General features: G+C 41.1%; 1 protein-coding gene across 6 annotated transcripts in view; it reads left to right on the forward strand.

Annotated features, from left to right (window-relative positions):
* The window catches only part of LOC124171785 (plexin-B), a 615,725-nt gene that overhangs the window by 279,153 nt on the left and 321,772 nt on the right, over nucleotides 1-14,800 (forward strand). The window lies entirely within an intron of this gene.

Genomic DNA, 14,800 nt, shown 5'->3' on the forward strand with positions numbered 1-14,800 from the left:
CTTGTTCTCTTTCTTTCTCCTATGGTCTCCTCTGCAGCCTCTTCCATAGCCTTCTTTATATTAAGCCATTTTCTCTGCCGAGTCATTTACACTCAGGTTCTCTGCTCCTTCTTCTAGTTTCTTACCCAGTATTTCCTGGTATTGGGCTACAGCTGCTGGTTGTCTGAACTTTTCCACACTCCACTGTATTCTCTTGGTTCCTTTAATACGTCCCACATTCGCAATTCTTTCCCTGAGCTTGGCCTTTACCAAATAATGGTCTGAATCACAGTTCGGGCCTCTTGCAGACCTTATGTCAATGACTGAAGATGAATGTCTTCTGGAAACCAGAACGTGATCAATTTGGTTGACCATTCCTATACCTGCCATTTTCCATGTTCCCTTATGAATATCTTTGAGAGCAAAACAGGTACTTTTGATTATTAGCCCTTCAGCTTCTGCCAGCTGGCTTATCATCATTCCGTTTCCATTTGTTTCAGTATGTAAAGAGTGTTTTCCAGCTGCATGCTGCAGGAAGTCCTCTCTTCCTATGTTTGCATTGAAATCTCCTAGGAGAATCAACATATCATATTTAGGTATCTTGCTGCATTCTCTATCCAGTTGATCATAGAAGGCATTCTTCTCATCATCATTAGCATCTTCTGCGGGTGCATAAGCTGAGATGATGGATAAGTTTCTAAAACGTCCTTTGAGCCTTATCTTACACATTCTATCCCCCAGAGGTCCATACCCTAATCAGCTTTGCTTCATTTTTTTTATTAAGGATAAACCCTGTTCCACATTGTCCAGTTCTCAGTTTAGGCCCACTATAGAACATTGAGTAGTCCTTTTTATCCACTCTTCCATTTCCGTTCCATCTTATTTCTTGTAACGCCATTACATCTATCCCATATTTCAATACTTCTTCATCGATCTCTGCCATTTTTCCAGCCTTCAACATGGTCCTTACATTCCATGTAGCTAAGGTCAATGTTGTATTCCGTTTTCGAGTTTCTGATCGTTTGCCAGTGTCATTATCCTTAAATCCTTCCGTATTCCGAGGCTTCTTTATGGGTTTCGTAACAGAACATTTTTTGCGGTATGAGATTGTTAGCCCCACGCCCAACCCCCAACCTGGAGGACCAGGGTATCTCTTTTTGTCTGGCCTATTCCCTTTGACCTGTCCGGCTTGGGTGGCCCTACCAGGAGCTTTCGCTCCCGCCGGCATAGCTCTCAGGTTCACTTAGGCACGTAAGCCCCCTCATCACGACAAGATAGAGATACCAGCGAGGGGGACTTTTGCCACCATGCCAACCCGTATCCCTCGTATATTTTGCAATTTGCAGCGATATGGGGGATATTGTTATAGAACTTGAATTTATGCTTGATGCTGAATTAACTCCTCCTTTTCTTGTGCACCACATGATTTTTGACTAGAAAATTAGTCCATTAATTATTTTCTAGGTCGGAAATAATTATGTTTTTAGTTTGTATCGCGTACCGGCTCTTCACGTTAACTTTCGGTCAGGGAGATCACATCTATCGAATGTTTTTTTGTGAAGTATCTTCGAGGATTCTTTCCATAATAAATGAAGTTTTTTCCTATCTTTCATTTGTCTGTTCAATTTTTTTACCTGCCTTCCAGAAATGGCATCGGTCTACTACACAGTTCTTTTAATAACTCTTCGAACTCGTTTTCATTACACATTTCGGAGTACACGCACTGTTCCCATCACCAAGGACTTTGGGGAATGGGCCATCTGGGTCTTCTCGCTCTAGTGTCTATGGATGTGACGACGTCTTTGTGTACCGCGTATGTTGCTTTTACGGATTAGGGAGATATCCGTGGGACCGCATTTGTCCTCCTGGTAGTTCGCGTAGCATCCGTGTCACTCGAAGCTTTTTTTGGACCCATATAGCTAGATGGTGTAGAATGTTGCACTTCAATTATAAGGATCATCGTAAACGGTACATCCCTACAAAGCATAAGGAAGCCGGGTAATAATACGTGGGTATTGCTATTTCTATAGTAGGTGTAAAAATCTAATTTTACTTGCTAATATTCCCTTATATAACGAAATATTTGTGATTGCCTTATAAATAAGGTTAAAATTAACTATAGAAAACTGCCATTGGAATTGTCATGGCGTTTATTTATTAACGTTTGCCATGTGGCATCTTTTTCACTCTAAAGCATCCGTTTAGTCCTGATTACTCCAACGGTATTTGTTTTTATATTGCCGTTAATAATAGTCCTGTGTGTGAGCTTGAAATACGCTGGCATTGTAGAGAGATGATGGCATCAAATGCCTTTATGTGCATGATCTTGCCAAGTGGCCAATAGGGTAAATGTTCCAATCTAATGGCAGAAGCCAGCGCTTAGCATCCCCTTGATGAGAATCCAATTCCACGGCAAAATCTCCCTTCTTTGGAGAAAATTGAACGGACAACGTGATCTTCAGGCAGTCCTCTCGCCTCCCCACCCATCACACCGTTACAATTATGTTTTTCTGGTCAGTCGTTCTCTCCCTTATTATTTTACGTGTTTCTGAAAAATAACGTTTTCGCTCCATTCCTAATCACTCGGATTAATCGTCATATGTCCCAGAAGAAGCGATAGTCCAACGAGAAGGAATCGATTTTTCTACGAGATAACTTGCGGAGTTTTGCGAATTAAAGAATTTTATACGATCGCATAATGACTATTTTATTCCATTTCCATGTTAATAATCGTGGATTTTTGGCCACTGGTCCAAATTGACTACGATACTCCTATTTGAACGCAAATACTCCTGGTTCTAGCTGATGTTGTAATTAATCATGGTGTATGCGTTTTGCGATGGCGTTTTGGATGGCGTCCGCCTCAAAAGCATCGTGCGTGCCGCCTTTTTTAATAATTCCACAATTATTGCAATATTTGATTCCAGGTAGACTGAATGATCGGTGCGTTCCGTCTAGATGGCTGTGTCACTGCTCCTCTGTGGCGCTCGCCGGCGGTCTCGTGAATGGCACGCAAGCGTTACTCTCGTCTCCATAGGGCCGTAGTCGCATCATGGCTGCTAGTTGGATTGATCCAAATAAGCAGCGATTCAACTGTTATTTTTAATGTCGAGAGATGGCATCCACAATTGCTTAATACGATCCTCAACTATTGTAAACCATTTTCCATCAGCTGTCATCAGTAATGCAAGAGCATTAGCAAGCTAGGATTATGCATAATGGAATGTAATCCACTGTAAAAGCACTATTATGATTGAAAATCGTCAGCATTTGTATTGAGTACTATCGTTGACCATCCACAGTGCTCACAATTATTGCCATGGGAAAAAAATCCCCTGCACCGGAAATTGAACCACCGACAATAGGCTGTCCAGGCCACTACACTTTCCAGGTTCCTTAATTCCGTGTCTACCATTAACATCTAGCACCAAAGATTGCGTTGGGAGTCAAGGAACTTGGGTGGCGCATTGTCTGCGAAGCGGCCCGGAAAGGCGATGGTCCGCGGTTCGATTTCCGGTGCAGAGGAATTTTTCCGCTGCAATCATTGTGAATTTCACCGTCGTTAACATTTCACGTATGAAATCTATCACGTCCACAGTGTAATTGCCATGCATGTGATCATCATATTTCTATCGTCCACCTCCCTGAACTTTTTTCGTGAAAAATGTTCATGATCAGGTGCCAAGAAATTGCATTAATTTGCATGAAATTCCAGGAAATATTCCAGCAATTTATGCTCCAAATCTAGTCCTAATTACGTAATCCATGAAAATATTTTAAATGCCATTGATTTCCCACGGACCCAAATGCAACCCACCGCTTGGAGGTCTTCGGTAAGGCCGAGTGCGTGCTATTTTGGATTCATGAGGAAGGTGGGTGGGTAGTCGCCATTACATTCCTTGATCTATTGTCGAGATAAATTTTACCCGGAGGCTAATGATAAATTTGAACCATAGAAAGTATATATTCGAAACGGCCCGTGGTGCAGGCGAAGCGGTAAACCACTGAGCAGCCGTGAGCAAACTTCGGGGGCACCCATCAGCAGCTGCCCCCTCTCCTCTCTGCCCCCGCCGCCCCCGGGGGCGGTGGTCCTCTCCACCAGAGCCGCCGAAAGTGCTCGCGTGGGTTCCACAGCGAAGCGAATGAAATGGCCTTTTCGAGAGAATGTCAAAGCAAGTCCGTCGTCGAGCAAGAGTGTGCAGGAAAGGTTAGTGACGAGCTGGGTGTGGAGCGTTGTGCTTTGCGGTGTGGAAACGTGGCCGCTGTGGGGAGCGGAGGTGCAGGTGTGGAGGTAATGGAACGCTCGAAGAGGAGCGAGGAAGTGCCAGGCGTGGTGGGTGAGGAGGGGAGGCGTGTGGCGTGGAGGGTGTGTTCAATGAATGGGACGCTGTGGAGGGGAAGGACGAGGACATGCGCGCCACGAAAGGGATTCATAGTCCATTCAATCGGCAACTTCCATTTGGGAAGGGTGATTCGCGAAATGCTTCGTAAAATATCCATCTTAACCGTTTCCTATAAATCTTGAACAATAATTACCATACCCTACCCATAGTTGTTGAAAATTGTCTGTGATGTCTGAATGATATTTTCTAGAAGTTGCATTTTCGAGTCGCCAAAATTTCAATGAGTTCTCTCTTCAATTTATGCCAATCCATATGAAATGTGTAGATTTCTGCCGAAATAGGTGTGACACTTCATTTTTTAACACAATCTATTGTGAGATTCCACATGAAATGAGTCTCTGAGTATGTATCAAGTGTATTCTCCTCACTGTACCGCTGTGCTAGTTTTTCGTGATTCAGCCCCGTAGTTGGAGTCGGTACATATCCGTCAATTGGCAACGATAACATAGTCGATGAAGTAGCTTGAGTAACTGGCAATTGATAAATGCTTATAAGTATTTATTGGGATATTATGTTCCAATGTATTTTCATAAAAAAATATCGAATTTATGAACAAATGAGGTATCTTTGAAACTGTATTCGCCAGACGTTGTGGCTGAGAATTTGTTTTAAATCGGTCAGATGCTTTGGCACTTCCATTGCGTGAATGTGAAAGTATGTGGCAATAGTTTTACGACTTATTTTGTGTTTATTTTGTGTTTAGTTGACCTCGTCTCCTGATATCATTAAGAGTATTTTTCGTAAGTACGAGTGTGGTCACTGGCGTAAAAGAAATCTTCGCAAATTTGGGTGCGTGCGTTCTTTCGGCCGACGGCGAAGTCCTCCCTCTCGGCCAATCCCCTGCCAGTAGATGAGTGTGTGAACGAGTGCCATTTTGTGTTTTCTTCTGTTTATTCCTTTTGAGTTTCAATCTTTTCGTATTTGGCGCGTTTAATGTCATCTTTGCCTTTTCTCCATGCAATGCCTTCCTTTACCCAATCCCCCTGCGGAGGACGGAATTGAGGAATACATTTTGTTCAGTGAAAATGGGAGCGGTGTACGCCTAGAAGGGAGGTGTGCTCCAAGAATCAATTACTTTGGTCTTTTGTTTGGAGAGGGTGAGGTATCTTGTCATGAATAAATGGCACTTAATTTGGTCGTGACGAGATACCGCGTCTGAAAGCGAAACGAAACTAAAGTAGAGGCCACCTTGTGATAATTAAACTCCCTAATCGTATGTTCAAAATCAAATCGAATTGAGTGGAATTTATTTCAAGTTATTCAAAGTGAAACATTTTTGGTTGATCAAGCAAATGGCTGAACACTGTTAATGTACATTTTTAGATTCAGTGGGCGCCCTAGTAAAATATGCTTGCCAATGCAGTGACTGGGCACTGAATGTTTTTATTTGGGAATCGCTAGATATTAATTGTAACTTTCCATAAATTATAAACATTTTGTCGCAGTGCGTTCGTATGAATGTTCCAGAGGGATGTTGGGTCGTCATATTGTTATTAGTAAACCCTCCTGTTCATATCATCACACCAATAAAGGTGAGGAGAGGGTGAATCCAATGTAAATATGATGTAATAGTGATTCCTCGCGGTTCAAATGCATGACATTATTTGCTGTCGTGTGGATGATTAATGTGTTAAATATCAGAATATTTTGGGGCTCCGGTGCCCCCTCTCATAAACTGTAGCACGCCCAGCGTTTCCTTTTCGAAATCCGTTTTCTCTCATTGTGTTTGTGAGAGCAAGTGTGCGGCCTCTACTCTACTATCAACGACGCCCCTTTCACTAGCCCCCATTCACTACCCCCCCTTTCCCTCTTACCTTGTCCCCACTCCGAGCTCACCAGCAACTGTCGCGAGGGCCCTGGCTGGCCCTATGCACCGGTCCTCTAGTTCAAGGTCCTCGCTTCAGTACTTTATCCAAGTGAGTTTATTGTATATTTATGCCAATGTTCATTCTCTTTAGTTATTTCAATCGCTTATCACAAAATTTGGTGACTTCGCGAGCGCCACCTATTTCAATCCGAAATTCTCCCCAATGACGTAGAATTTCCGAAATCATTTTACCCTGTGGGGATCTTTAATCTAAGCATGAATTTTCCTTTTGCTTCCCCGGTCATAAGGTAAGGATTTCCTGTTGTCATCAAATTCATGCTGCCTGCGTGCCATTGTGTCCTGCCAAATCGTCGACGAAGTTTTAGGCATCGATTTTTCCCGTTAAATGCTGTCACAGTCAAGCCGTCTCACTTCATCTTATTGTTAACAATACAATCAAAGCATCGCCCTTTCATTGATTTATTTCATTCTATAATATCATTATTTTAATAACGCTCAACAAAGCTGTTTTCCTCAGTTCATAATTTTTTGTTCAGGATACCGACGAAGAAGTTACTCAGGATACGCTAGTGTAGAGAGGAGCTTCTAACTTTGTACCTTCTTATGGTTTTATGCTGAGTAACTTGTTGCCTCCTAAGCTTTTGAAAGTTAAAAATGGTGCAAAATTTTATTCCTTAAGTTGTTGTTGATTGCATTGGAACGAGAGCGGGGCAGGTTTCGCTAAAATAGAAAATTTTCTGTTTGGAAATGCGCAGAAGTGGTGACCAACGGACATGCTCCTTCCGTGTGATGATCATTCAGGGTCATTTATGCTTAAGGAATTTTAGTGGGATCTGTGTTGTCATCTCGGCATAGTTACGCCGTACCTTCCATTGCTAGCTGCTTAGCTTGCAGCCACATTGCTCCGTCATGAGACTTCGTCAGTGAATTTCCACCTTATCAAATAACTGTGTGTGGCATTATTTTTATCTTAAGGAAATTTCGTGTTGCACATTCTTCAATGTTTATTCATGGTCTGGGTCATAGTTGAGAAGAAATATATCCACGGCGAAAAATGGGAGAGAGTCGTTTTAGGCACTGTCTTGGTTGTGATTTCCACTTCGTATACGCAAGCAGCATTTCAAGTGAAAGCTATTAACTCTGTGGGAACTACTTTATCTGAAGGATATCACAAAAAGAATTTAAAACTAGAAGCCAATGGCCTATTCTTCAATAGAACCAACATTACAATCATGCATCTTCTCATTTCATTTTGAGACGATTAAAAAAATTGGGACATTGGACATGAAAGGGTTAAGTGTCGTCCACAAAGCACCCGAAGGAGGATCGCGCGGTCTGAATCATTTCCGCCACCGCCGGGATTTGAGCCCGGGCCCACAGTGTGGGAAGCCGGCGATCCCACCCGAATCTCACTCCTCCCTTTTTGCCTTGGCCCCTTAGTTAGTGGCTAGACTTTGGCGTGGAGTGTGTGCGTAGAGCGTGCGATGGCCTTCCTGGATACGCCTAACATTCGGATTGACGACTCCTCGCTTTTATGTGATGAAATCGGCCCCGGAGAGCAAACGCTGAAGAATGGAGACGGCAAAGTAGTTGAGGAGGCTTCGCTCGATTGATAATACCTCTTGGTGGACTGGGCAGAGGCGCGCGATCTGATTGGTTCCCTCCGGCCACGCCCCCTCCTCTTACCCAACCACCCTATCCCCCTCGTTTCTTTTCTCATTAGAAAACGGAGTGGTCAACGTATAATCAAAATCTTGTTATTCCCTGGGCGGAAAATTCAGTTCCCGAACCGGGTACTAACGTATCTGTATTTATAGGTATTAAATATTCGTTGAAATCCCAGTGATTGCTTAGAAATGGTGAAAATTCCAAATTACGTCGGTGATACATAGGTGTGATCGTGTTTTAGAGAGTAAAGGTGGCCTCGTCGCTCTAGTTTCGATCACGCCTCGGGTTTCTCTCGGGATTGCCGGCCCTGTCGGCCACTTCCCATTCGGAGGTGACCTCTTCCTCCTCCGGTTTCTCGAGTCATGCACCAATCGTATGAAGGCCTGGACAGTTTCGCTAGTACTCTTACTCTTTGCGTGGTTATCATTCAATCCATCTGTAAATAATATTTTTTGTCAGGGAGTGAATTGCATGTCTTCAATTGCTTTAAAGCACCCTAGTGAAGTATTTACTTATAATTCTACGCTTCCCGAAAAATCTTTCTCCATTTTTACATTCGGTCCCTATTTCCTACCTCTCGTGTAAATGTACTTAATTTCTCGTGATTAGACTTTCATATTTGTGTGCAGTGACGGTTGGTTGGTGCTAATAGACGTAATTGCTTCCATAGGGTCGTGAGTGACTATTTGAGTGAGCTTAAATCAGTGTGGTGGATTAAAATATTTTGCTTAATGGTTTAATTGGTTTAGTGGTTAAATTGGTTATTCTTTTCTGCTAGGCCTGGATGCACCACACATTATAACGTGCGAGTTAATATCTAAATGCATGAACGGGAGATTGCGACGCCAATATTACGCCAAAATGTGACGACCACGATATTTAGGTACGTGAAAAGTCGTTACGGTAGTCTTGTTAGTGTAACTGACCTCTTAGATGAACTCGAATGGGAATCTCTGCCAGATCGTAGACTGATAAATAGACTAAACTTATAACGTAAATTCAAGAGGAGTGTATTTTCCGACGAAGTTAGCCATATCTTACGAACGCCAACATACTACGGTAGATCAGATCATCTAAATAAAATGAGATAGATAGGATGTAGAAAAATAGATTCAAAATAGAGTATGTGCACTCGGGAGGAATACGATTGAAATGCAGTTTATTCGATAAAGTGTATCGTAAATATCATTACTTTCGATTAACAGCATTAATTGTTGCTTAGTTTGTTTAATAATTGCTATTTAATATGCATTGTTTTCGCAACGATATTAGGCAGACGAAAACGCTCATCTATTGGCTCCTCGGTATGTGACGTCATTCTGGTCTATCTCATCAGCGTGCAAGGTGTTTATCGTGTTATGATCGTGTTTATGATTCAATAAACTACGTGTGCATTGGAAAAAGTTGGTGGATCTGATCCGTGTAAAGGGAAATACGTTTAAGTGCTTATTATGGAATCAGGTTTCGTGAGGGTTTCTTCAAATAATATCCCGAAGGTGGATGCTTCAATGATTGACCGTGCTGATTATGTTGGACTATACCTACATGCCTCGGCACGAAGTTTTAATGTTGAACTGGAGCTTTTCTGTTGTGTTGCCTCAGTCATGATAAAGAACAATCGACGGGAAACCTCATCGGAGATTAGGTCTAAGTGAATTAAGTAAGATTGTTTACAGTAGGTAATTGGCCAAAAGTTTGTTAGCACGATTCGAAGGTTTATGGAAGTAAAAGTGCCGGTACATAGATAACTATCGATATTTGTATTGTTATCATTTCAAATACCGATCATAATTTAATTTATCTATTTAACTATTTTCTATTCTATTATTATTTAACCTACTGACTCGCGAAAAATAATTTTTCATATTCAGTTATGGCCCGTGGTGACTGGCTGAATAGATAATTCATAGTTCATTAGTTAATTGCCGCTAATGAGCTGGGTTCTTCTTCTTCTGGGCTATTTAAGGTTTGAAACGTAAGCACAAATAACTGAAGTTACATTTTGGTCCAGTCTAAGCAGTAATCTGATCTTAATTTCTTTAAAAAACGCACTTTTTATCGATGTATTTGTTCTTACGTAGAATCAATGTATTCAAGAGCAGAGTTCTGATTATCTCAATGTTTTACAAGTTATTTTCATTTCGCTAACAGAGATATGTCAGTCAGATATACATTTGCTTGGTTGAGGTTTATGAGTAGCATTTGTGAGGTATATCTAAAAATAATGTTATTGAAAACTTGGTCCGGATGAATGACGGAAATCTCTCGGGCTGGAAATCAAATGTTTGATAGTTAGATCAGACGATTACTTTTCATTCATTCGGTTTCAATATGCCTCTCGAAGTATTTGTTAGCACAATTTAAAAATTGGTTCATTTTACATTTCTTCACAACGTAAATTTATAGGTTTTCAAGGTACAAGTGTCTTCTTATGACTACTCAGGGAAAAATTTTTGCTTTGCAACTGCTTTGGAAGCCTTTTGAAACTGCTTTGGAACACCAAAATCTGCATTGGAACTGCTGTGAAACTCATTTTCACTCATTTGTACCAAAAATTAGAAATATGAAGACGTTTGTAACTCATTTGTGATCCCCTTTGGAACTCCTTTGTACAGAGTGTGTTCGTTTGGAACTGCTTTCTACTCATTTGGAACTACGTTTGAACGATTCGGCAGGATTTCCAGACGTCATCATTCGTATTGTAACTGCTGTGTACGGAGAAAATTCATTTGGAACTCCCTTTGAACGAGATGACAGGATTTCCGGGCGTCATCATTCGTATTGTAACTGTTGTGTACTGAGAAGATTCATGTATAACGGCTTTCCATACGTTTGTAATTCTTTGTGAACAAATCCATGCGATTTATATACGTGATCATTTTTTTGGAACTGTCTTCTACGCGCCAACATACCATGGCCAGGTTCAGTCTGATACGTTTGGTCGAGAAAACGAAAATTCTAAATATATGCAATAAAAATGCATACGTGGTTTAATAAGAAATAATCGCAAGTCAGTTAATAGAAACGGAACTCCCAAATAATCACTCGAATTAGTTAAAAAATTATTCTATTTTCCTTGTGGCTTAAACAGCTTAAATCGTATTTTTGGGTCCGATTTGAAATGCGACGAGATTATCTTCATTACGTACCGAGAATTTTGGTTGCGTATAATAAAGGCCGCACTTCTATTCGTAATCTTGCCTAAATATCCGGAACAGACTAGAATAAACTTCAAGAAAATTGAGTACGCCATCTTGAACTGCTACAAAGCAGGTGGCATGGTGTACAAATGAGTTCCAAATGGGTGTCCAACTGGTACAAATCAGTTTCAAAATGGATGAACGAGTGGTACAAACGAGTTCCAAATTTAAATCCAAATGAGTACCATAGCAGTTCCCAATGGAAATCCAAGGCAGTTCAAAATATGTTACAAATGAGTTGATGACATGGTAGGATGCTAAGACGTCATGAACTGCTGTGTACCGTGTTTCAATTCCACAGTAGTTCAAAAGCACATACAAATCAGTGGTACAAAGCAGATAGGTGACAGTTCCAAATGACTTACACAGCAGAAATTTTTCCCTGAGTATGCATTAAGCGAGGAATCCCTACGCGCGGTGCATTTCCAAAAAGTAGTCCCGACTTGTGATACGTAATAATGAGCTTATTTCACATCCGATTTGGAAAATATTAGCATCACTGTGTTTGGAATTAAATTACAAACATTTTGAATATCCAAACTATCACTTTTTATCGAAAATTAATTTTCCGTTTTTAAGTTAGTAAGTAGTACGGGTACTGTTACTAAGTTAGTTAGTTACTAATTACGAAATTCACGAATTAAGTCGTACTATTTTCAAGGATCATCACTGTTTAAGTGTCTCTTAATTTTATTGTCACTATAAATCTGCAAACGAACGCAAATGCGAGAACCAAGGAGTAAGAAATACGATTCGGTAGTTCAAGGTAGAAAAGTTGATAGTCTTGTCGTCAGCGTAACCGAGAAGTAAATGAATTAAAAGATGTAGATGATGGCATGTACACACTTTTAATCAAGTTTATAAGCCATTCCATGGCTTCTTTCCAAACTCAGTATACGCTGTAGAGGGGCTCACCCCAAGGAACAAGGTATGCCTGAGAACGCATCGAACAAAATGACGTCACAGCCTTGAGAATATGGCCGACTGGTGTTTCAGCGCATCATTAATTTTGAAAATTTTAATAATTAATATCTCACTTAAAAAGTACCTCTCTATTCTTAGACTCTGAATTTAGCCTAATAGAGGTTTATATTTTTTTTTAAGATCACTTCCCAAAAACGTGCACATACTCTATTGTAATGAATGTGTGTCATATTGTGTGCCTTATCCCAGGGTAGCGTGACGATCCTTTGAGCGCGGTGCTGTCGTCTCGTCACCGGATTGTCGAGGGCAAGGGTTCATAAATTTGGGTCGTCGGTCGTCGAGGCCTTTGGGGCCAGCGTCTCCTCGACCAGTCATAAACGTCTGGATTTTCTGGACATAAGGTTATTGTCTTGCTGACGGCGATGGGTTGCTCATTTCCCGGGGTGGGTGGAGTGAAGCCACCCTTCCCCTGGTCTTGGAGGCGTTGACCTGTGCCCTGACGACACGAGCGCGGGAATTCGGGGCAGTCGGTGGGAAGACACGAGAGCGACGGGGTGTGCTGCCCGTCGCAGATAATTGTAAAACTCATAACCAACCTAAGTCATTAAACTCTCTGTGATTGATTCGCGTGAATTTCAATTCTTTGGTGCCCTAAACCCGATTCCGGGAGACGCAGCCACTCGAGTCTCCCTCCTTGATCGTGGCGATCACGACAGAATGTCATTTTTCCGCGATCTATAAATGACTATAAAGGCAGCGTTAGAACTCACTAATAGATTACATGACATGTAGTGTAGGCTACTAACTTATGTATTCTTTAATGCATGTTTCTGAAATTTCTTATTATTTCTAACAGCGTGTATTTTTTTAGTTCTAGCTTTTTTGCCAGATTACCTTAATGAGTCGTTGGCAAGTTTTGCCTTTGCATGAATGTGGTAGTATAATTTGTTACCATGCGTCACGTTTTTTGCACCATGTAGTTTGCATGTGGGAATCCTATCGCTTGCTGGTAATTGATAGCCCCCTGCCAAACACCCTAGAGGTGGCTCACAGAGTATTACTTAGATGTAAATCGCGTCACAGTCGGCGCATTAAAGCGATGCACTCCGCTCCGTTCTTTTGGAATTTCCTTGTCCTTAGGCGATCCGAATATGCTCCTAAGCGTTCGGTTGTAGTAAAATGCTGGTCTTATTTATTCTTTAGGGAGTTGTCGCTGCATTTTTAAGGATAATTTCCCGAGGAAAGAAATTCGGCACCATTTTGGTGACCCCTGGGGAAGTTCGCGTTTTGTATATTTGCCGTTGTGCCATCACAGTCCTTTTCCGCCGGAAAATGGTGTCCACTAATTTTTCTGAGAAACCATTGTTAACGTAATGGTGCGAAGTTCATTCGCCATATTAATTTCGGACATGGGTATTCAGCATACCCTTATACTCATAGCTTGTAAAAAGGCCGTTGATTTTGTGCAATAGGTGCACAGGCACTCGACAAAATACGTCTTATCGGGCTATCTTCTTTATGAATATTTTTAAGTCCGTAAAACTTGAGTGCTTTTGGGTTCATTAGTATAAGCTTATGCAGCTCATGAATGGAAAATAGTGTAGCACTTGATGACATTGGCTTCTTGCACTCTTTCTGATATTCCATTGTTGGATCTTTATATAAAACTTCAACTTTATACAATGAGATGAAATCTTCACTCTTATTTATGTTTGTGTGTTTTTCCATGATAACTAGTGAGTTGCCTTTATCTGCTTTGCATGTTATTAGATTGCTTTGTGATAGAGATTTTTTCGAGGACGATATAGCTTTCTACTCACTATTTGAATGGTTCTTGATAGACGGCCCCGATTGACTGATGTGGTCGGATGTCACCTTGGCAGTCGTTTGTTTGGCACCTGAATTACCATTCCGGAGAGCATTCCGCTGCCAGGGTCTTCAAATTTTGAATGGATATTGTTATATTGCGTCCATATTTAAGTCATTTCGACATCATTTCCAACTCCTCCGCCTGGAATTGGTGTTGGGATAAGTTGACGACGCTTGGGCCGAAATGTTACGAAACTGTTACCCTGTAACGAAAGCATAGTCATGCAGAATAAATCACCATGTGGACGAAGCAGTGTTTTCTCCTTCAACTCATATGAATGGGTATAGCTTTAGGATTTTATTTCATATATTTTTTACAACACCAAAGAAAGAAGTACTATTTTGGCCTTTTTCATCTTTTTTTTAGCTTAACAAGTAAGCTAACATCCATGGCCTGGATAGGGCAATCTATTAAGGCGGGACTCGAACCCGCGACATCTTGTTAGGTGGGCGAGGACTTTACCCCGCCACCTCCGACGCCAGCAAAGCACGTTATTACGATTTTTTGTTATTTTTAATGAAATAATGAACGAGGTAAAATGAAATTAATATTTTATAACAAAAGTAATATCGTACGTAAGATGCTTATTATTCTTCCCGGCTCTCTGAATGCAGACCTCCGTTTCCGCTTGTTTTGCGGGTTTTTGTGTAACTGTTCATGAATTGCATCGATACCTCTTTCTTACGAGAGGCTTGCCTTCATTTTGTCTGATCATCTTGGTGTTTTGATTGCACTGTCTGAGGCCAAGGATTGCTCCACCTAATACGATATGTATAATTTTTCAAAAAAATTAGGTTTGTCCTTATTTCTTGTGTCGAAATTGTGCATGAACTGCATTTAAGGTCAAAATCTTTTTCAATCACAAGATTGTGCTCGCGTATCTCCAATAATTTTTACCGTATTAATTATGTATGCATTCGTTATATCC

This window comes from Ischnura elegans, chromosome X (genome assembly GCF_921293095.1).
Source record: "Ischnura elegans chromosome X, ioIscEleg1.1, whole genome shotgun sequence".
In the NCBI taxonomy this organism is placed as follows: domain Eukaryota; kingdom Metazoa; phylum Arthropoda; class Insecta; order Odonata; family Coenagrionidae; genus Ischnura; species Ischnura elegans.